Consider the following 23829-nt stretch of genomic DNA (forward strand, 5'->3'; position numbering starts at 1 on the left):
ACTTGTTTGGGAATAAAAGAGATTATTAGATTTTTTTTTGGGGGGGGGGGTTAGTAAAAGTTGCAAGTTACTTAACATGAAGTGACAGAAGAAAGATTCTAGTGCATGATCTTGTAGTTTTGCCATAGTTTTAGCAGAGCAGACTTATGTAAAATCAAATGCGTACTTCACTACAGTAGTGTGTTTTGTGGCTGTATGGAGGTCAGTAACAAAGAGGTTAAAATGTACAGGGCCTAAAATTGGAGAACCCCTATGTTTATGTGGAGGAAAGAGGAGAAATCAGTTTATCAAACAGAGCACAAGCCCTAAAATGGCAAACAGCTATGACGCCAGTGAGTTTCTGAAGAGGTTTCAAATGGGACACAGTATAAAAAAAGCTCTTTGGATTGGTCTAAGAAGAATGCTGAAACTAGGTTACTTTCATTTCTTTGTGTATTTATGGCTGTGGTGAAGTTCAGTAGAGCAGCAATAGTGCTACAATGGGGTCTAAAACCCTGTTGTGTTGGGGAGAGTTGTTTTTCTACCAGATAGATGACTGTTCGTGTACACATTTCTCTGCTATTTTTTTTACTCCAAAGTTTTTTTATTGATTTTTCAGTTACAATCATTTAAAAAACAAGTTATGATAAAACTATGTGCAAATTTTACAAAGGCCTCAGGCACTGGATGAAATGTTATAGATATAAAGAAGGGTACAATATTCATTCATTCATACTTTCAAAGTGACTAATTTGATGGAGATGGATCTAAATTCAATGACTGAATAAGGGATAAAACTTTTATCCAGGGGTTGTTAGTACATTTTCTAGGATATATTCTTGCTTCTTTAACTTTTATTTCCATCAACGCTACTTCAACCAAGAGGGTCTTGAAATCTTCTAAGGTTGGAATGGAGGGTGACTTTTCATCTTCTTGTAACACATTTTTTGGCTGCTGCTAGAATTGTCCAAAGAAGATACTTATTTTTGTTATTCAATACAATAGATTAATTTGCATTCAGAAAAAATTACGGTTTTGATAATATAAAGGAATCAGTAAAGATGGCTTGGAGAAAATTTTCAATATCATTCCAAAATTTCTTAATGTGTGATCAATCATAAAAGATGTAAGATCAATCGGCCTTGCATTTTAAAGAGCATCTCCAACACGTCACCTGCTCTGAGGAGTTAAATTTAGCAATCTTACTAGGCGTGTAAAAACCTCTATGCAAACATTTCTAGGAGAAAACTTTCCACATTTGTAAGTTAGAGGTTAATTTAAGAGAATGTAAAATATTTGATTTATTCGTAGAAGTTAGGGACAATGTGCTGTCTTTAGTAACAAAATCCCAAAACCTCTGATTAGGAGTAGTCTTATAAGTAATAATAACTTTATACATTTTTGAAATTAAAATTTTCCAATTAAATTCACCATGTAGTATTTCATTCATAAGAGTTATGCATTTAGGTGGAGAGTTAAAGGAAGAACTCTGTATTGTTCTGCACAAATCTTGAGTGAATGGACACAGACTATTGAGAACTAGCCAGTCTGATGATGGTAGATCATATTCTTTGATCAGAGTTTGTGTATCTACGGTAACTAAATTCTTTGTGCAGTGAAACCAGCATGTACATTTTTTTCCTTTCTCAAAAGCTGAGTGCATCTAGACTAATATTATCAATATTTTTTGTAGTTTTAAAGGGGAATAAAAGCTGGATCCATATTTTAATGTCAATATTGTTATTTACAAAGCTTCTATAGGACTTCTAGACATGATTTAAGTAACCTAGATTAGTAAATTTAATAGTATTATGCTGTATATTAATACAAAGTACATACCAAAGTTTGTTACTTAATTTGCTTAATTGTAATTTTGTACTAGTTTATTTTCATTTAAGATAATACTTGTATGTAGCATTTTCCAAGCCGAAGAATATTTGGGATCTATCCAATTTAATATTGTTTTTAGGTTAGAGGCTTTGATATAGGATTCTAAATCTGGGAAATTTATTCCTGCAAGCTCCCATGGTCTGATATGATTGGTTAGAGCTAGTCTATGCTTTTTGGGGTACCATAAAAATGTTAATAGTGTTTTGTTTATTTCTTTTAAAAGTTTTTTACTGGGTAATACAGAAATAGAAAGAGCTACGCAATTTATTTTTGGCAATAAGATCATTTTAATTAATTGTAATCTATCTTCAAATTTGGGCATCCCTGTTTGGTACCTTTAGTAATTTTAATTGATTCTGATGTAAATGGACCTAATTTTACATATGCTAAATTGTTATAATAAATATTTTTTTTATAAAAGTAATGAATTGAATGGGGAATTTATATAATTCTAGAATTTTAAAAAGATAATTCCAGTTTAATGAGTCTAAGGCCTTCTCAATATCAAGAGTGATAAGAGCCTCTTGTTTGTCTCTATTTAGGATATCTATTGCAGTTATAATTTTTTGGATATTATCTTGGGCATGTCTATTATAAATAAATCCCATTTGGTCTTCTGAGAGGAGATGGGTTAATGATTTCTTAAATCTGTTAACTAGTATAGACATTAATAGTTTGTAATCATTGTTAATCAAAGAAATTGGTCTATATGATTTGCATAAATGGGAGTCTTTATTTTCTTTTAATAAGGGAGTAATTGGCGAGTAGCAGAGGGTGGCAGAAGCTTATATATTTCATTAATAATACCATCTATACCCGGTGATTTATTATTTTTGCTTTCATGAATTTTCCCTTTAATTTTCTTTAGAGAGATTTGTTTCTGAATCTCATTAATCAAAGTCTCCGATAGATTCTTAAACTCCGGAAAGTTCGAGCTATGCTCTGAGAATTCATGTTGAATGTCTTTGTTTTTGTACTGTTCCAAGAAGTGATACTTAAAGGCATCCAAGATATCACCAATATCAGAAACTTTTTTATTATTTCTCCCTTCGTGGAGTATACTCACGATATTATTTTCAATGTAATTTATTTTCACTCTCATTGTTAAATTACGCATATATTTTGGAGATACAGAGAAATAATTTAATTTTTAATTTTTCTAGGGCCAAGTTATATTTTTTAAGGATTCAATTTCTTTTTTTCTTGTGTGGAATGGTTCTAGTATTATCTTTATTAATTGATACAATTTGTTTTTGTATATTAGATAGTTCCGACTCCCATTCCTTCATTTTATTATTAAATCATGTGATAATTGTGCCATATAAATAGGCTTTCAATGAATCCCAAATTATTACTATATTTACTTAACTGGTTAAATTTGTATCTAAGAAAAATTCTATCTCTGTATCAAGCCAAGGTTTGAACTGTTTCAATTTAGTAATATATGCTGGTATTCTTTTAGTGAAAGAAAGTAAGTGCATTGTGATCAGACATAGGCCATGGGACTATTATTGTAAAGCATGATATTTTTGTTTTTAGATCTTGGGATATAAATACTTTATCAATTCTGGTTTGTGTCCTGTATCTAAAATCACAGTGGGAAAATTCTAATGAATTATCTTAGTTATCTACCCATTTTTTAAGATTTTTCCCTATAGGAGTAATACGAAAAGGTCTCTTGTTAGTAGTTTCTGAGTCATTCAGCAGACAATTAAAGTCACCTCCTAAAATCAAACTACCCTTAGAATTGTTAGTGATGAGTTCTAAGTGTTTTTTTTTATTGTTGTTGCCCCAATTCCTGGAAATCAATAGACATTGACCAGTGTCCAAATTCTACTTCTAAATTTTATTATTATAATTGATAAAAGTCCTTCCTTATCTTCATAATTATACAAAATTTGAGGAGAAATAACGCTTTTCCTCCGTAGTGTTAGAACACCTCTGGTCTTTTTGGTGTATGAGGAGTTGGATAGTTTTAGGTATTCGTTCGGGTTCCAGCTAAAACTATCATTTATTTTGAAGTGGGTTTCTTGTAAAAATATTACTTGTGCTTTATTTAATTTCAAGTATTTTAACAGGTTGAGTCTTTTCCCCTGGATTATTTAATCCATTAACATTTAAGGAAAGAAAAATCAAATCCATATTATTTATTCAATGTTTTAGAGTGTAATAGGTGTGATAACAAAGTAGTCATAACATTTAGTATTTGTATACCCTTCTTGGAAAGGTTATACTTTAGCGATGAGGTGCTGATACCCAATATAAAATACAATTTAATATCAGACTGAGGCCTAAGAAAAGAAAAAATATTTAAAGCTAAACGTTTAACAATCAGTAAATCCATTAACTGACATGGAATGCAAAACATTCCTAATCTGACAGGGAAAAAAATCCAGTCAGATTAACCATCACTTCCAGTTTTTTGGAATAAATTTGCCCAACTTGAGGCTCCAGAGTATCTATTTTATGAAATTCTATAGATTAATTGGTATGAGTGAACAACAATATATTGATGTAATATATTAGTTTGATTATACATAGTACAACTACATTTCACTAATAAGCCTTTGATTGATTAAAAAATACATATCCTCACTTCTGTATAAATTATTATAGAAGCAAAGAATTTACAATTTGATAATGAGCATGTACAGGTGATATTTATCAATTAAGGTCTCAAAGAGCATCTGAATACGTAAAATTTCCAATAATTTAAAGATAAGTAAACATAACAGTGCTAACCAGGATAAAATCAGTACAGTAGTAGATCAGCATTTAAAGTATTTATAGTAACAGATATTACATGTAACTAATTGCTAAAGCATTTCTCTCACCACTATGAGATGTGATTGTCACTCCTCTATATAGTAATTTCACATATTTCCCTACTGCTACTAGTTAGTAACAATATTGCAATAGTATAATCATAAGCAGAACATATGGAAATGGGATGTATATTTACAAATGATGATGGTTGTGCTCAAGCAATTCCTATCACAAACTCAATAAGTTCATATAACCATGTAAAGATTCCAACAATAATTAATAAATATAAAATTACTTTCTAACAAATTATGCAAGTTTTTATATAAAGAAGCATGTCTTAATATTTCACCAACAACTGAACAATATTCACTATTGTAAGGTAAAACTTGGTAGAGTCAACAATTTCAACATATTTAAATGCAGAGAGTCATTACTCATTCAAGAGAAACTCTTTTTTTTTTGAACATGTATATTTACTTTCCTCTTTATTTCCTCTTTCTATTTCTCTTTCAACCTTCTTTTAATGAAAAGAAACATTTGCTATATAATCCTTAGCATTGTCATTACATTCCTTATGTACCGAGTTAAACATTTGAGCACTACACAGTGAGTAACAGTTACTACATAGTTACTCTTCAGCTTTTTACTCAGGTCAGACTTAGTGACCTAGTTAATTGCAACAGAACTGTGTTTGTGTATAAACTTTGTTCACACAAAACACACACGTTCATATTCTTATGTATCCTTATATATATGAGCACATATTTATGTCTACATATCATTACGCACATATATGTTGATTTACATTCTCTGTATTAATTTTGTCAATAACCAAGAGAGCCTTTGTGTTTGAAAGAAAAGTTTGAGAATGGAATTAAAGGAAATTTCCCCTTCTTAATGTGTTGTCCAATTATTTGTTATTGTAGTTATCAGACAATCTCTCATAACACATCTCATATATTGATAAGTATATTAGAGTTTATATTGCAGACATTATTTAGTGTACATAATAAGGTAGACTAATTTTCATTTAACTCTTATTTCAATAAATGTTCAAAGAGTACCAGACATGCTTAATGTATGTACAAATTCACAGGATTTCACAATATATCAGTTGTGTTATCTATGTGGCATCCTCAGAATGGAATAGCATCTGTTCTGATGTTATGCTCATGTTACAGTCGGGTTGTGACTGGTGGAGTTCTGTACTAAAGGAGATTGTGATACAGTCAAAAGCAATACTGTACTTAGATGCAAATACGCATAAGCTGATTCAGGCCTTTTCTTAATTAGCACAGATGGATATACTCAACGAAGATTACCTTATCTGAAGTTCATGGCTCATTTTTCACAGCTGTCATAACCACTTTAGTTTGTCGTGTTAATTTTTTTTGATTTATTGATCTAGGATTTCACTATATCATTCTAGACTATACCGTTGTTGCCCCAAAGCAAGAGGCTCTCCTGTTCAACCCCCGGCTGGAGCGCCCCCTGTGGGAAGCCTGCACGTCCCCTCCATGGTCGAGTGATGTTCGGTTATTTCCTCAATAAAGAATATGTTAGCGTAAACAGCACAGTGTGCTATAGCATTTCCTCATTCACGTTACTCAAGAGTAATAGCACTTTACCAGATGCTATTTGAATGATGAAGATTTCTAGGAAATTGTCATTAACAGGCAGAACTTACAAACAATGATAGCTGTAAGCATTCTTCCATTCAACAGAAAGATTCCTTTTTTCTTTTTTTATCTTTTCCTATCCATTATTTACAGAATACTTTCATTTTTATATATATATATATATATATATATATATATATATATATATATATACACACACACACAGTTGCTTGTGCAGACTACAGTAATAATGTATTTAATTATTAGTGACATATTATGTAAAGCCAAATCTATTAATTTTTGATCTGTTAATTTCCCAAACACTCGAGGAGACTTGTAATGTAGCAGTGATGTCATCGCCATCTACATAGTCCCACCCTGGTTACTACAGAGATCAGTTTCTAATTAATTTTACTTGGATCAAATTAACAACTCTAATAATTTCTAACATTTAGTTTAATGTCTTATTTGTGTTATGTTTCAAGTAACTTTAGGCTGCTGAATCAGTGAGATAGGCAAATGAGATCTCAGTTACACGTCAGCAACACTCGTACAGCTGACCACGGATTTCTAACACAGTATGCCAAGGCAACTCAGACTAACCTCTTAATGTTAAAACACAGCTCAGTTTACAGGCAGCCACAAGAGTATTTGAGTGAGGAAAAAAAAAAAAAAAAAAGGGAGAAGCAACTTTTGAATTCAGTGCAGTGCTCAAGGTTACTTTCCTCACGAAAGAAAAAAAATGACAGTTTGGAATGTTAAAACGCTAAGCTGGAAATAGAGTCGGGAAAGAATATTATAATATGTTGAAGTCATATAGTGACAGAATGTTTGAAATTACTTCAAAAAAAAGGAAAAATAAATAAACATATAACAAGAGTTCTTTACATTGTATATATAAAATCAGATTCTGAAATTATCTATTTCAGATTGCTAATTAAACGGACAGTTCAAAAATTTCCTGTTTCAAAACTCTCCCTACACAGCTTCCCTTTTCTTCCCTTAAAGTAATGGAAGGAAGGAAAGACAATTCAATAAATAAATGAACATATGTGTGCACGATTCAACTAGCTATACACCCTAGGTATCACTAGCAGCTGTATCTAAAGACAATTCAATAAATAAATGAACATATGTGTGCAGGATTCAACTAGCTATACACCCTAGGTATCACTAGCAGTTGTATCTAATAATAGTACAGCATTATTAATTTAAGTTTGCAAGTTTTATAAAGATATATGCAAGACAAATAAAGCGATGATACATGTTTCTTTAGGTCTAGGTTTCCATAAACTTTTATGACTTAGCTTGATCTTTGAGAGAATTAGGAAGTCCAGTAATGTTGGCTCCAGTTTTCAATTTCTTCTTTCTTACATCCATCCAGTTGTTTTTCTCAGATGATCTTTTAAGGATCATAGATGGTGTCTAGTCCACACCTTCTGGGACTGTAATGATGTTATTGTTTTGGATAAAAGAAACAGCTTCTTCTATATTGTTGAAATATCTCATCTCATTCTGGTGGTGGATTTTGATTTTGGCTGGACAGACTAATTGTGCTTTAATTTTATTTTGCTTTAAAAACCTTACCAGTGGCCAAGAGCTTTTTCTCATTTCCAGGACTCTTATGGAATAATCATTGTCTAGCCTTATTTGGTTTCCTTTGAAAGACAAGGGACTTTTCCTCCAAGCTGTTCTCAGAATAAGTTCTTTAGCTAAGAAAGATAGTAACTTCACAATAGATCTTGAAGAAGCATTAGGGGAAGAAGAAATAGGTTTCCTTATGGCTCTATGTGCTCTCTCGATCCCGCAGGACATACCTTCTTTTAAGTTTAAGAATTCAGGCAGTCATGAATTTAGGAAGGAAATAATATCTTCTCCTTCTGTTTTTTCAGGGAGACCAAAGATTCTAATATTTGCTCTCCTCTCTCCGTTTTCAATGTCATCTACTTTATTTATCAGCCAGTTATTTTGTTGCAGTCGTGGTGCTGCGGTAGCATTGTCGCCTCACAGTAAGACGCTGCCCGGTTCGATTGTCAGCTAGAGCATCTTCTGCGTGGAGACATGCATGAATGGGCGTACCTTCGTTGAAGGTTGTGCGTCAGGGCTGGTAGCTCGGCATGTAAAAAAACTACCAACCATTAGGCGACCCCTAACCGGGAAAAGCCGAAAGACTCAACATGGTCTCACAGTGGGATTCATCTTCCTTAAGCCTTTTATCTATGTCATTCAGTGAAGTTTCAATGTTCAGAATTTTGGAAAGTTGCTGCTGGAGGATTTCCTTCAGGACATCAGTTTGTTGTTGACTGTTCATCTTTAAAGTTTCAAGATTGTCAGTAAATCTATCCATTTTTAAAGACAGTTCCTGGAGAGTGGTAGATAATAAACTGGATCTCCTTCCTTAATGTGGAATCAGCATGTGAAGACTTTTCAGTTGCTCATCTCTGTTTAGTTGTATAATCCTTCGTTTTGACAGGAAATTTTTTAAGAAAAGGCTCCAAAGTTGAGAATCTAGTAGATTATATATTCCCAAATAGATAGTATAACAAGGAGCTGGTAATAGAATTTTAAATAATAATTTTCCTGTTTCTTAGTAACTGATATGGAGCTCAAGAAAAAAGCTGTTACCAGTTGGCCATCAAGGCTCCACCCCCTTCTCTGCTATTTTTGATGGAGTATGGCTTTTGGACTGTAATTGGAAAGTTTAGCGGATTTCCTTTCTTAAGGGGCATTATGCATGATTTTTTTCCAAATTGATGGGACAATACATTTGGCCAAGGGTCTACTTATTAAGACTGATATGGAACAGGAAATTGCTTCTATTTTAAGATTGTCTGGGACATTTGTAGTGAGTTTTAGTTAAGTTTATGACAGGTGGGACAGGTTCAAGAGCAAAATGTTCAAGGTTGCTATTAGACTGGCAACATATCTAAACTCCCCCCTCAACCAAAGATCTGACTGTGTTAATGAATTGGGTATTAAAGTGATTGACAATGCTATTATATTGGCAATTAAAGATAAGACTGTCTTAATAAAGTGGGTATTAAACTTATTGACAATGCCATCATGCTGGTTTGGTGTTTTTGGTATAGGTTGTGTGACTTGTCCTGGAATTAGCCTAGAACAGTTTAGGGTTATTTGAGTGATTGTCTTGGAATGTGCAGTCATAGGTTTTCTTATCTTTGGCGATGAGATATTAGCGTTGTTTCTTAGTTGTCTGTAAGTTTATAGGTTATTGTTATTTTCGAAGAGTGAGTTTTCCATGTTTTATCTCACTGTTTCATGACAGACTTTGATCCAAAGGACAGCCATGGAGCCTAGTTTGTTTTCAATCTCCTTTATCTAAGGAGAGTCGGGGCGGTTTGGATGCTTAGGAAGACTGTGTTAAAATTGTGTTAATACAACTGGGAATCTTTTTAGATAATGCTGCAAGTGTTTTTTTCTGAAAGATTCTTTAAGGAAGGTGGATATTTTGCTAACCAGGGTATAGCAATGAGTTCTAGGGTTGCCGCTTTGGTGCCTGCCTGTATAGATAGGTAGGTGGTCACAAACTAACTTTCTTTTCACAAACAACTCTGGGGATGTTTTCAAAAAAGGCCTAATTATTAAGCAGATACTGGTTAGTGTTACTTCCAGACATCCTAAGGTGAGGATACTGCTATACATTGCCTTAGTTAGGTATATTTTACACACTGAATATACCAGTTTATGTATGTACACCAAAATAAAGGAAGATTTGGAAGTTATCCAGAGACCCTTTACTACAATGATTAGTTTCACCATACAACAGGATTACAAAGAGTTGCATTTATACTCCACGCATCATAGAAACACTTTGTAAGTCACACGTCATAACTATAAGTTTACAAAATCAAAGACTGGGATCAACATTGATCTTAAAAATTCAGTGATCATGGAGTGAATATTCACAAAAGTAAGCTGTTTCTCCAACTTATCCAGTCTGAAAACAGAATCAGGTCTACAACAGCGTGTCCAGTAGAGTTATTCCCGTGGGAAATCTAGTCAGCAGAGGATATGGAAAGAGCATCTTGTCACTTAAGCAGCTTCCTTGAAGCAGTGATAAGGCTTCTTGCTCTTTTGGTGCTGACTTAGGTTAGAAGAGGAGAAGGCAGGCAGATAAACAGCCTAAAGATCCACCACAGTGGTAAAGGGCTGTTTTCTCCTGAGGAGATCACCACCCAGGTCCCCAATGCCCAACCACAGGGCAATTTCCATTGCACTGGGCAATTAAACACGGCTTAAGAGTTTCATCATGCACTGATAGCACATCAGAGAAGCTGCTGACATATATGAACAACATCATCCACAAGCCCACATTCAAGGAACTTCCAAGACTTTTCTAAGAAGAACAAGTGAGACAAACAGCTAATGACTCAATCGCACAGCCCCAAAATGGCAGAGAGTACATACTCCTACCACAACAATTTAAACTTGTCAGGTTGCAAAATACTATGGTCTCTGGTAGCAATGCTAATATGAACTAGATCACACAGGAGTCAACTCAAAAATGCTTAGCTAACCACAGACCTGAACAAACTTGCCTTCCATGGGCTGCAAAAAACAGAGCTGGGACATTTTCCGGCATCAGAAACAGCATCCATGATGCCTTGCTTCAGAGGAATGATACTGTGATCTTCCCCAAATGGCAAGGCAATTCTGGGGACATGAAAGAGGGACTGGACCACATAAGCTGACTTTATCACAGAGATGACCTACGACTTATGGACCTCATAAGGCTAATGGTACAAAACAAAAGAACAATCTTCTGTTCAGGGAGAAACGTCTTGCCTAATGCAGAAATAATGGCCTCTGGAACTTCTCACTTCTCACACGAGCTTGAGAATGAAGAAAACACATTCTCCCAGTAGACGAGCTTGAGAATGCAGAAAGCACATTCTACCAGTAGACTTATATATGAGCTTAGTTAAGGTTGAAAATATACTGATGAATGGAGGCTGTCAACCAACAAAAACTCATGTACAAATGGCCAAGTGCTGTAAGCAAGAGAGAGGTCTGTGCCAGGCCTGGCAAAAGCATAAGACAATATGTCCTAACAATACAGTTCATGTAATCCAGAACCAACAACTCAAGCTGCCAAAATAAAACACATCTAACCAAGATTTAGGTCTTTAGCCACAAGATCTGGTGTGGGATAACCTAATGCCCACTCTCAACAGTGACCAGCCTACACTGCTGGATATATGAGGAGGTACTATGGGAGGACCCCTTGGCTCCAAGTTTCCCAAATATGTGACTGGGTGGCTTCAAGAGGCCACTCCTCATCATGCTGGTCAACATTCAATTAGAAGGTAACATCACCACAGAACACATGCTAAGGGGGAAGATGGGGACTTGCCACCTCCATGTGCTGAGGCAAAAAGACTGCCCCATGAACAAGATAAAAAGTCTCACAAGTTCTCCCAAGAAGGCATTTTTAAGTGGACTTTTCAGACATTGGTCTTTGGGTCATCCTCTAACCATCCCAAGGTCTGCATATTGGTACCTCTCACCAGTCCCAGGGTGTGTAGCTCCTAACTGCCGACATCTTTTTTTTCATTTTAAGGTAGGTAAAAGGCCTCTATTTTGTCAGCAAGTAGCACAGTTGAAATTCTGGCACATGTGGCAATCTGACAATGTGCTCATACAAGAAGTGATGCAGGCAATATTGGTACAAGTCTGGGTTGGTAATGTGATGTCATCATATGGGTACTTTGTAGATTTATAAGGCATATAAATGAAGGAATTTTAATAATGACAGCGGAGATCATGAACTTGAACGTTAGGTGCACTCATGTTGCCAGTCCTTAATGCCACAGTATGCAGCGGCATTGCAAGCCATAATGCCAAGAAAGGAAGTTTCCAAAAAAAGCACTGCAGTCCAAATGGAAGAAAGAATGGACTCGGCCATTAAGAAGGATTTTCAATGTCAAACCAGTATGCATGCACTCCAAATGACACTAAATACCGAATAAAAATATCACAGATATTAACGGGGAAAGAAAACTATCAATGAACACATAATGCTCACCAAGTGCATTGCAGCTGATGCCATCCATGTACAGCAACTGCAGCTGGTAATGCTTACCCAACATCTAAGAGTCTGCTGCTGAGGTAAAATCAGGCACACAACCCAAAATAAATAAGAGATGAAGCATTTATGTGACATCCTGAGGGAACAATTCAGGTACCTAGATGCTTTATGGGTATACTCCATTGTTTAATCAGTGAGAACAATATAAAATGTAAACAGATTATGAACAGGGTGCAGAAAGACAGCAAGGCATAGGTAGTGGATGACACGGATACATGACAGAATGACAAGGAGAACATTGACAAAGCTCTTTTACTTTTACATGGAGCATAACAGGCGTAGATGTCCATGCTCTGGTACTAAGCCAATATCTATGGGACCATGAACTACAGCAATGTCCAGTTGACGTACTTACTACTACTTTACATAAAGTAAAAATGATACACACACATATACCACTTAAATGACAGTGGAACAGTTAAGTCATGTAGTTTGCATGTTCTATGAACTGTCCATTAAAGTGTGCATCCTTTACCAAAACTGCTAGACAGTTAGCTCATTATGCGTATGCACATTAGACACAGAACCACAAAAGCAATGCAGGACATAAGCAAACACCATGGGTATGAAGGCAAATATCTCTGCTAGTGACATGGATACTGTTATGGAGGAACATCCTAGGACTCTACATGAGTATCAGGCCATGTGCGTTGGAAACAGTCACTGCAGGTTTCTGTGGATGCTAAAATCAGTGGCATCAGCATAAGACAGCCAAGCAACTATAGACGGAGCAAAAAATGCCAAGCACACAGGGATTCCAGGACATCCTGTGCATGCAGCACAGTAGCATCAAGCAAAGTATCCACAGAGCCCTAAACTTCCAACACAACTCGACTGATTTGCATAAAGCCATTTCACATTCCACCCTAAGACTCCTGATGACTCCAGTTTGCATCACATTCCCAATACCGGAAAACAGCTGCAGCAAGGTGACACTGATGGTTTCCTCCTATACAGCTCTACAATTGGATTCGGAGGCTGTGCAAATGAGGTGCATGCCAGTGCATGCACCTCACCATGCAAATGGCCTGTATGGCATTCAAAAAAGTCTATTCTCATATATGGGGCACAGTCTGCCGCTGGATGCTATGTTTGTGTCCTTGTCTGTTCCAATGCAGTGACCAGCATAAAAGTACAGACAAGTGTGGATAACGCATCCCTACGCCATTAGTGCAACCTCTTTACTCCCTGCATTCCCAAGTCTATTGTTGACCGTGTCATGGTCAGCTCTAACACAGGCATATTTCTGTGAACCCTGTCACAAACATCAAGAGTATTTGGGCAGCACAGTTACAAAGATGACAGAGCTCTGCATAACACTGCTATTAAAACAGCACAAAACCCACACCACAACACTGAAGTAATATCGCTAGCAGAAGTTTTCACCTTGTTTTTATTTCCCTAAGTAGCTATATACATTTTCTTGTGTTCACCCACAGTCTTATGCAATATGTAATAAGTGGGTTAACAATGAATTTAATCTAAGCAGTGATAATTGAACAATACTGCAAATTACTGAATACCTTAGTGTTTTAAGGGAAAAAAATCGAAGGTCCACTGGTAAAAGCAAGCTGGCTTGTGCTGACAAGCAAATACTAATATCAGTAAGTATATTAATGTCAGCTGGTCTAGGAATATTCTCTTCATAAAAAGTGGACAGATCCAAGGTGAGACTTTAAACCTGTCATTACAAAATTGATGAAGGTCTTGCATTCCACACAAATGCAGAAACTGATCTGGCCATATGATCAAAGAAATAAGTTAGTCCTAAGAAATAAACTAACTAAATGAGAACTGTAGCACTTACACTGAGGATGCTGTTTAAACTCAAACCCATTAGCAATAACAAAACCAGGTGTTCCACAGACTAAGTTCATTTCAAAGAACTGCATATTAAGAAAGTCATTCCTACTATACAGTACAGCCCATCTCTAAATAAAAAAACACCCCAGGCTGCTAGTAAAAGGTACTATCCGTGACCTCTATACAACACCAGAAAGAAGCATTAACAATCACACTCCAACAATTCCCACTGCCTTTAGCATTCCTTGCCCAATCTTATTCACTCCCGCAAACAAGAAACAGTAGAACTGTATCACCTCTGAAGCCTTCGCATTATAGAAATGGACTCAACCCCATCAAATGCTGCATGCACATCTTTCCTTTAACATGGCATACCCACTAGATTGAAGGGTTTCCACAAAGTGTTCCTTCTCCAGTCAACACCAGGATTTCTCCACCCTTATTGACAATGTACAACTTCTCCTCCCAAGTTTCTTGATGTCTGAGAGAATCCAATAGTCATTGTGCATGACATCACCAAATTCTTCCCAAAACCAGGCTGTTGCTTACGCAACTGCTACAGAAGCTACCACCTTGACAGGAAATGTCCCATGGTCATAATGTATACAACTTTTTTCTTTAAACCTGAAAGCTTTCATCACTGACATCAACCAGGGTTAATGCCTTGACTAGCATAACCTGCCTTTCAACTACAGATTCTTGCCACCATCTCGGCTACTGACAGCCTGAAGAGGGTCCATTCTAAATGTGCATCGCCAGCCTCTATAAGCAGTAGCTTTGAACTCATCCCACAGAGGAATAACCAGAAATTTCCAAGACAAGAGTGAGATACATGTGGAGCAGGGTGAAAGATGAGTAAGTGCAAAGTGACAGAAGATGTGCCAAGCCAAAAAACAGGATAAGAAACAATTACAAAAATGCAAAGTATTAGAGAGAGAGAGAAGTGAAAAGAGTGTGTAACAAATGGAATAAGATCGGTTACAAAAGGAATACAATGAAAAGGAAAATAAAGAAGGAAGCAAGTAGTATTAATGAATTACCTGTAGAGAAAATTGTAAAGGGGAAGGATGAAAGTAGCTAGCATGGGATGGCATAACATAATTTGCCAAGCAGAAACTGAGCAGGAGCTAAACACATTGTTGGGGATACAGTACAGAAGCTAGATGGCCTAGGTGGGCTGTCCTGCTGGAGTACAGCAAAAGCAGTAGCACTACATAGAATAGGGGGGCTCAAGCAGCCCAGGGAGCTACAAATTAATCAGCTTAACCTCAGTGCTGGGAACATCACAGAAGGTGTCCGAGTGGAGAAACTACAGAATTTCAGTGGATAAGAAACATCAAAATGATTAACAATGCATACTGATGCAGAGATTATTTCAAATTAACCTTTTGCAGATATATGGAAGCCTGCTGAAGTGGGTAAAGGGGATTTAATGGATGTGCTGTACTTTCATTTCAGCAAGGCATTTGACTCAGTGCCACACAAACAGCTGAGGATGTTAAACAGAAGGAAGTGAGCTATGCATTTCTAAAACGGGTGAAAAGGGGGTGGAAAAGGAGGGTCAAGAGGATGGTTTAGGAGGTATAGCCACAGAAAGGTGACTGACTAGTGAGTTACATGCTGATCATAAACAGGGTCTGAACAGTGTTTCTGTATATATGTCACTGTCGCATTATATATTCTTGATAGTGACGGGTCATACCCTGCTGCAGCAGGGCCAACAATGCTGGTCCCAATGCGGTATATGTGCTCACATACACACTCCAAATTCCCAGCCACAACACAGCAGGGCAAAGGCTCCAGTCATTTCCTTGTCTTTTTAATGCTGTTCCTACCTGATCGCCAAAGTAAAAGTGATGCCACGATGGTACAGCAAGTTAAACTGTCCTCCTGAGACAGAAAATCAACAGCAGCAAGTTATTCCCATTCCTCCAGCTAGTAACAGCTAGCCTACAAATCAAACCCTGGTCAGCTGGGAAGCTGTCATGGCCTCATTTCTGCACTGTGGAGACTGACAGAAAAATAAAAATATATATATATAATGTATATACACACACATATTATATATATATATATATATATATATATATATATATATATATATATACATACATACATACACACACACACACACACACACACACACACACACACACACACACACACACACACACACACATCTTTTTTAGTGGTATACTGGGGAACAGTATTAGAAAGGAATTTGGGAAAGCGGAATATTAACTCTGAGAGATGGTAGCTAAGGATTAAGGAAGGAAAATTTTAAAGTGATGCACCTGGAATACTATAGCCCATGTATGGACACAAGGGTGAGATCATGTGAATACATGTTAAAAATGCATCAAATCAGTATGAAAAATGAGTGGACCATGACAAAACATGCAACTTAACAAGTAGTATAACTGCAACTTCCATTATTTTTAAAATCCAGCACATAAAGATTAAGACAAATCAGAGTAACCCCCTTCTCCAAACTGAAATGTCTTCTACTGGCCTGAAGCCATTTGTTCTCACTACACATTTAATGCACACACCTGCCATTCAGGAGAACTTGCATTGCAGGTATATACTTTAGACAGACTATATTACACACAAGTGGTGGATGTACTCACTGCCCACCTTCCCCAATTAACTACTGGTAATAAGAGGAAAACAGCCCAACCAGAAAATGATTTGAAAGACATTTAAGGAGCTGTAGTTTTAAAAGGGCTTACATTGAAAAAAAAATTAAATAATTTATGGTCACATACAATAAAATGGACACTGACTACTTCAGTACAGAAAAGTCAAACAGCAACACTCCCAGTTCACCATGTGAATCATACTGTTCATCTCTCCACAGCATACCATTTCTGAAAACAAAGGCAGACTGACCTGTGGAGGACTATGCAAGGATTTTTTTTTTGGTAGGGGGTAGACAAACTGACCAGGGCATACATAATGGCATGCTTCGCAGGAAATGCAATGCAAATGATGATGTCACAAGACTCCAAGTCTTGTCAATGCCCACTATCACATTTTATCCCCTTGTCAATACCCACTATCACACTGTATCCCCTTGTCAGGGCAAGCAAAGCATAGGTGTACCAAGCTAAATTTCCAGGTTTAGTTCGAAGGAGTCTAGAGTATAGCTTTGAATAACTTATAAGGAGAAGTCTGTTCCAGAGAAGAGTGTTTAAGAATGCATTTTTAAGCAATCAGATATGTTAGAAATCAAACTTATAAACATCCTGCATATTACCAAGTTCTTGAGTTGTTACTATGCCAAGGACCACTAGGGCTCTTACAAGCCTAGCCACACACCCTAAACAGTTTGGTATCATATGGGGTAGAGCATGTTAGTAAGCAGGTAGCTAAGGGTTTGTATGGAGGGGGGATTTGGATAATACTTTCTTATTGACTGCCTCTGTCCATAGGGGACAAGGGGTCCAAGTCTTAGGGTAAATTTATGACTTCCCATCCATTTGTCAAGGTTTTGTTTTAATAGGGTCAGGGATGAACTTTGGAACTTTCTTTCCAGCACATTCTGTTTACGTCACAAGTGAAGTTCAGATCCCTGGATTTAAATTTCTGGTGCAGTTTGTTTTGCACATGTGCAATAGAGCCATCAGAGCTGCATCTGAGGAAACCCTCCACGTCAGGCAAATATCCCCTCTCAGCTGGGTGGCACAGAATAATTTCCTTATTAACTTAGCGACATGTTGGTCAAAGGCCGGATTGTTGTGTACATATATTCTCAGATCCCTAACTACTGGGTCGACTTTTATGGATGTTTTATTGATGGAGTAATTAACTTGAATTGACAGTTTTCCAAAGGGCATTACAATGCATTTTTTAACATTGAGTTTTAGGTCATGGCTTTGGCACCAGTCATATGTCGGTGTCAAACCCACTAGCACGATGTTTATGTCTTGGAGGGACTTTATAATAGCTCCCAATTTATGGTCATTTGTGGACTTGGTGAGCCAGAGGCCTTTAACATTAACCTTGACTTCGGAGAAGTAGATGCCAAACAGCAGCAGGCCCAGCATGGAGCCCTGGCATACTCCACTGGTGCCTAATCTCTTGGTGGAGGTGGTCTCACCGATCATGACTTCTTGGGTCCTGTCTGTGAGACAACCAGCAATACAGCAAGTTATGCAAGGGTTTACGCCTAGCTCAGAGAGCTTGCCAACAATGCCTGAGTGAAGTATTGCATTAAATGCCTTATACAAATCAAAATATCCAGTATGCACTGTTTTACTCTCTTTCATTGCCTTGGTGACTCTCTCAAAGAAGTTTACCAATGCTAAGTAGCCATGACCTTCCCTTAACAATGCCAAACTGGTATGGGTCCAGTGTCTGTAGGTTGCAAGTGTCCTGGTTTATCATTTCCATGATAATTCATTCCATGGCTCTGCATATTAGACTTGTTAGACTGAAGGGTCTGTAGTTCTCTGGATCACTTGGTACGCCCTTATGGAGGGGAATGACTGTTGCGGTCCTCCATTCACTTGGAACATAGCTTGTTTCAAGGCTGTAGTGAAGAGTGCCTCAAGTGGTCCGAACAGGTTATGTTTTAGACTGTTCAGGAGGAAACGGGAATGTTGTCGGGACCAACAGAGGCAGTGTTCTTGGCTTTAGTGAATGCTAAATGACTACGTGATGCACGTACGGCTACTGCATGGCTCAAAAGGTTTATCGACATTTGCTTTAGTGAATGCTGCCGGATCCTAGTCCCTGCGGATAGATGGGGGGGGGTATGTTGGAGGGAATTCACCTCCTGGGGAGCTGGAAGGAATGAATTTTGAGCAGAATTTATCAGCCAGCATATTCAGTGAATCAGTGAAACTCACCATCAATTCAGCACACTATTGTGTTTTACCTCTAAGGTTCCTTATATAATTGAAGAAGGCTTTCTGATTGTCCTTGTCATGCGAGGTTATCCTGACCTCATAGTTGGCCTTTTTGGACTTAATAAGACCTCTTAGTTTCTTGATTAGTTGTTTGAGAGAGCAATTGTCTTTAAGGGTGGTGCTTTTCCTGACTTTGGCCATGCGTTTTCTTCTTTTATTATCTACTCATTTTAGGTGAGGAATCCCTCAGTGGAAGCTTGCTTTCAGTGTTTATTTTGGATTAATTTCTGATAGGTACAGCAGCCTGTGCAGCCATGCATGGTTTTGACTCTCTGTATAATTCCGCATAAATCGGGGATCTGGGAAGCCTTGAATTTTGACAAACTGTCAATAAATACGATGTAGTTTGCCTTTGAATAGTTCCCATTACTGATTTAGCTGGATTTTCTGGGTTGATTTTTACTTCAAATGCTTTGTGATTCAAACTCATTAGTGAGGACATGACAGAGGGTGATGCAAAGCTGTCTCATGCTGGTGAGTACCAAGTCCAGTATGTTTGACCATTTGGTTGCAGTGTGCACTAGCTGTTCCAAGGTGTTTGTGTTAAGTTCAGGAAGCATTGTGCCTGTGAGTTTGAGGCAGAGTACATTTTGCAGTCTATAGAGGGATGGTTAGGTCCCTCATGAATAGGATGTCTGGTTGGATGGTGAGCACCTCTAGTAGGTTTAGGTCAGAGTCATGGGATTCTAGGGGCATAGATGGTGACGTCTAGATAGTAGTGATAGGTGAGAGACTTTACCTGTGGTGACCTGCACGTGAATAAGCTTCATGTTATCATCCTGTTTAACTAACCTGAAATATGTTTGCCGCCAATACAGATCAAAATACCTCCACCTCTGGCCCCAGTCTGGGCAGTTGTTGGTCTAAATGTGTGGAAGGCACTGTAGCCTTGCACTTCCCGCATATTTTCTACAACTTTAAACCAAGTGTCTGTCACAGATGTCTACATTCTCCACAGTGAGGAGGGGTTGAAAGGTGTGCAGTTTTCTGTTTAGGCTCCAACCACTGAGCAGTAAAACCTGAAGGTTGCTTGTAGACTTTTTCACTGTGTTGCAAATTTGTTCTTGTTGGCATTGCCTAAAAAGGCAATAAGGGGGTAGGATAAAGTTTAGCCAATATCTGAAAGCTTAGGGAGGACAGATGCAATCCATCCTTGATAAAGCAACCTGGTCTTTTGAACATACCTTCCTGTGCTGACAGATATTGGATCCCCCTGGAGTGACATTAGAAACTCAGCAAATTATTAAAATCGGTCATTTTAGGTTCATACTACGGCATCTTCTTTGGTGAAAGAATAATGCTGCTCAATGCAAGGCTCATACCAATCTGTGACACATTACCAGATATCCATTTGGACTCTTCTCATATTGTCCAGGGAGATATGTTTCAGTTCATTTACACCCATGTGGACTATGACACAATTATGCTGGTACTTAGGGTCCAGGGACTTGAGAGCATGAGTGATATTGCAGAACCTGGTTCCAGATGGGCAACAAACAGTCATCTTCTTGTCTAACCTGGTGAATGGGTCACTGTGTGTCGCACAATGCAGTTAATTTAAAGATGGCTTACAAACAACTTCAACAATGAAGCTCACAGGATGGTTAAAACATGTTGCACTACACTTACAAAATGTATTTCTGCTGAATCATCTAACCTGGTGAATGGGTCACTGTGTGTCGCACAATGCAGTTAATTTAAAGATGGCTTACAAACAACTTCAACAATGAAGCTCACAGGATGGTTAAATCATGTTGCACTACACTTACAAAATGTATTTCTGCTGAATCATCTAACCTGGTGAATTGGTCACTGTGTGTCGTACAATGCAGTTAATTTAAAGATGGCTTACAAACAACTTCAACGATGAAGCTCACAGGATGGTTAAAACATGTTGCACTACACTTACAAAATGTATTTCTGATGAATTAATATGATTCAGCATTACTGATACAAGTTAAAAAATTCTTAACACTGAACATGTGGCAGACCGTTTCAATGTGGAACAATGAGGAGCTTGGAATCTTTAAAGACTCAAAATTGGGGTTTCCACCTTTTCAAATGCCCAGCGTGGGGCATTTTTTGCAGAAAAAGGACATTTGCCATTTTTTTGCCATATGACACAACTGGCCAAATTCTAGAGAAAAATTGCACAGGACACTAAGGATAGTCACAAGGCTTTCTTTAGTTATGTTAGTAACCTGGGTGGGAATTCCCAGATATGCTCAGAATTAGTCCAAAATGACAAAAAATACACCGAACCCACAGACATTGCCAACATGCTAGCTGACAGGTTCAGCGCAAACTCCCCCCCTCCCCACCAAAAGGGCAAATATCTATCCCAGCAGAGTGCTGCCCCCCTGACATCTCAGATGCTCAGGTAAGAGCTGCCCTCTCCAAAGCAAAAAACACAGCATCAATGGGACCAGACGATGTCCTGGGCTGCGTCCAACATGAACTCCAAGAAGAGCTAAACCAAAACATAAAACTACTGTTCAATCTCAGCCTTACTACAGGATATGTACCCAAAGAGTGGCGTACAGCAACAGTGTTCCCTCTCCACAAAGGTGGTGCCTCAATGGATCCTGGAAACTATCACCACATAAGCCTGACTAGCTTGGTCTGCAAAGCTATGGAAAGGATCATCATGGACCTCATAAATACAGATATTGGGGACCTACAGACACTGGATCCTACCCAGTTCGGCTTTGCTAAGGGCAGATCCTGCCTCTTAAACCTGGTCGACTTCTTTGAAACAGTCACCAAGGCCACTGACGAGGGGAAGGTGGTCCACACAGCCTACCCGGACCTCGCAAAAGCCTTCGATACAATACCCCACTCGGGCATTATAGATAAGCTCACCAGCTTAAATATAAACCCCTATGTCACTAGATGGGTTGCAAACTGGCTCAAGGACAGAACCCACATGGTTAGAATTGCTGGAGCCATGTCAGACTCCAAACCAGTTACAAGTGGCGTCCCACAAGGCTCAGTCCTGGGACCTCTCTTGTTCGGTATATATTTCTCGGAGGTACAGGCCAACACGGAAGGACTGGGGCTGACCAAGTTCGCATATGACTGCAAACTGGGCGCCATAATCGACTCTCCAGCCGACACAAGCATCCTCCAAAAGGGCCTCATAGAAACAGACAACTGGTGCCAGAGCCATGGCCTCAAGCTAAAAGCCAAAATGTGTATAGTCATCCCCTTTGGCAAAAACAAAGTGCCCACAAATTACCACATAGGTGGTAATCCATTAACTACAGAAGAAGTCATTAGGGACCTGGGGACCCAAGTTGATAGCAATCTCTCATTTGACAACCATGTGGCCAAAGTGGTTAGAAAAACATTTTATATAGCCCACCTAATCATGAAGGGATTCACATCTAGATCAGGGGAGGTCATCGTGCCTCTTTACTCATCCCTCATCAGGCCCATAATTAAGTACAATACCCCTTTTGGGATGTACCTTACCAGACACCTGCAAGCAACTGGAAAGACCCCAAAAGTACCTCACCAAGAGGATCAAAGGGCTCAAACAGATGCCAAATGCTGCCCGGTTAAAGAAACTCCAGCTCTACTCAGTGGCATACCGCCTGCTCAGAGGCGATCTGTGCCTGACGTATAAAGCCATGTCCAACCCGGAATTAATGGACATGCTACACCTCAGAAAATCCAAATCCCATCGAGCCACGCGCTCGAGAGACTTGAACCTCAGCACTGAAATAAATAGGATATGCTGGAGGGACAGATTCATAACCCAGAGGCTCCCTTAACTCTGGAATAAAATCCCAGTTCAGGTTAGGCGAGTCCCTCATTGACTCTCTTCAAGAGGAATCTTGATGAGTGGATGGGAGATAGTAGGTTTACCCCGGCTATCACTACTGTGTCACTGTTAAGACAGAGGCACAGTATACTAACCTCCAAAAAGGGCATAGCAAAATTAATTTAAAATGGGTGGCGAAAGCCAAACACACTTTGGCTAGGCTTATAAATGCCCTAGGGCAGATAGCCTAGTATGAACCTATGAAATAACACTCTTGAGAGGTACGACCTGGACTAGTGCAAACATTTCCCCCACAGCGCACAGTGGTAGAACAGCACCGTCATAAGAAGAAGAATCAACTTCATTGTATCAGTAGTAAAGCGCTGCAAGAAATTTAATTGATAAAAATCCCAAGTCTTTAAAAGATAAAAACACAGCGTGGTCCCTGATCCAAGGTAGCTAGACGGTTAAGAAAACCTTCTCTTGCTTATCAAGAACTTAAAACAGCACATACTACATGCATACTGCGCACAGCAAGACATTAGTTTACAGAATAGCGTCATAGTATCTTCCTTTAAAATCAGGAGTCAAGCCCAGCTGTTACTAAATGCTTTTCACGTAGCTTACCGTATATACCAAATTGTTTTACTTCTTGCCAACACACTACACCTTCCGAACCTTACACGTCTATACCATCCGTAGCAACTCCAAGAGGGAAAAAAAAAATCTAACAAAAATCGCATGCGCATTTTACCTCTTCGTACTTCCGCTATTGATGTAGGAAGGATGTCAAGCTGTTTTGTTCTCTGAGGGTATAGTATTGCTTACAGCCTTGCATATGTTTTGTTCGGGTTTGCAGGTGTAGTTACTAACAGCGTTATGGATACTTCTTGACGAACTCATTTTTTCTGAAAGGACGTCCTTGATTTCAGTTTAAACAACATATTAAAAAATGAAAGCATTTAACTGTTGCATCTTTCTTCC

At 38.1% G+C, this 23829-nt stretch overlaps 1 protein-coding gene across 3 annotated transcripts in view; it reads right to left on the reverse strand.

Moving 5' to 3' along the window:
• The window catches only part of LOC122798298 (cytosolic non-specific dipeptidase-like), a 670350-nt gene extending 646764 nt beyond the window's left edge, over positions 1 to 23586 (reverse strand). Inside the window, exon 1 of one of the 3 annotated variants that reach the window (XM_044067122.1) lies at positions 23473 to 23585. The gene's annotated coding sequence lies outside the window, so the exon portion shown is untranslated. Of the gene's footprint in view, positions 1 to 23472 lie in introns of all 3 variants that reach the window. The other 2 variants (XM_044067123.1, XM_044067124.1) reach the window with 2 other exon arrangements.
• Positions 23587 to 23829: the final 243 nt, after the last annotated feature.

This window comes from Protopterus annectens, chromosome 3.part1 (genome assembly GCF_019279795.1).
Source record: "Protopterus annectens isolate FY-2018-M chromosome 3.part1, PAN1.0, whole genome shotgun sequence".
In the NCBI taxonomy this organism is placed as follows: Eukaryota; Metazoa; Chordata; order Ceratodontiformes; family Protopteridae; genus Protopterus; species Protopterus annectens.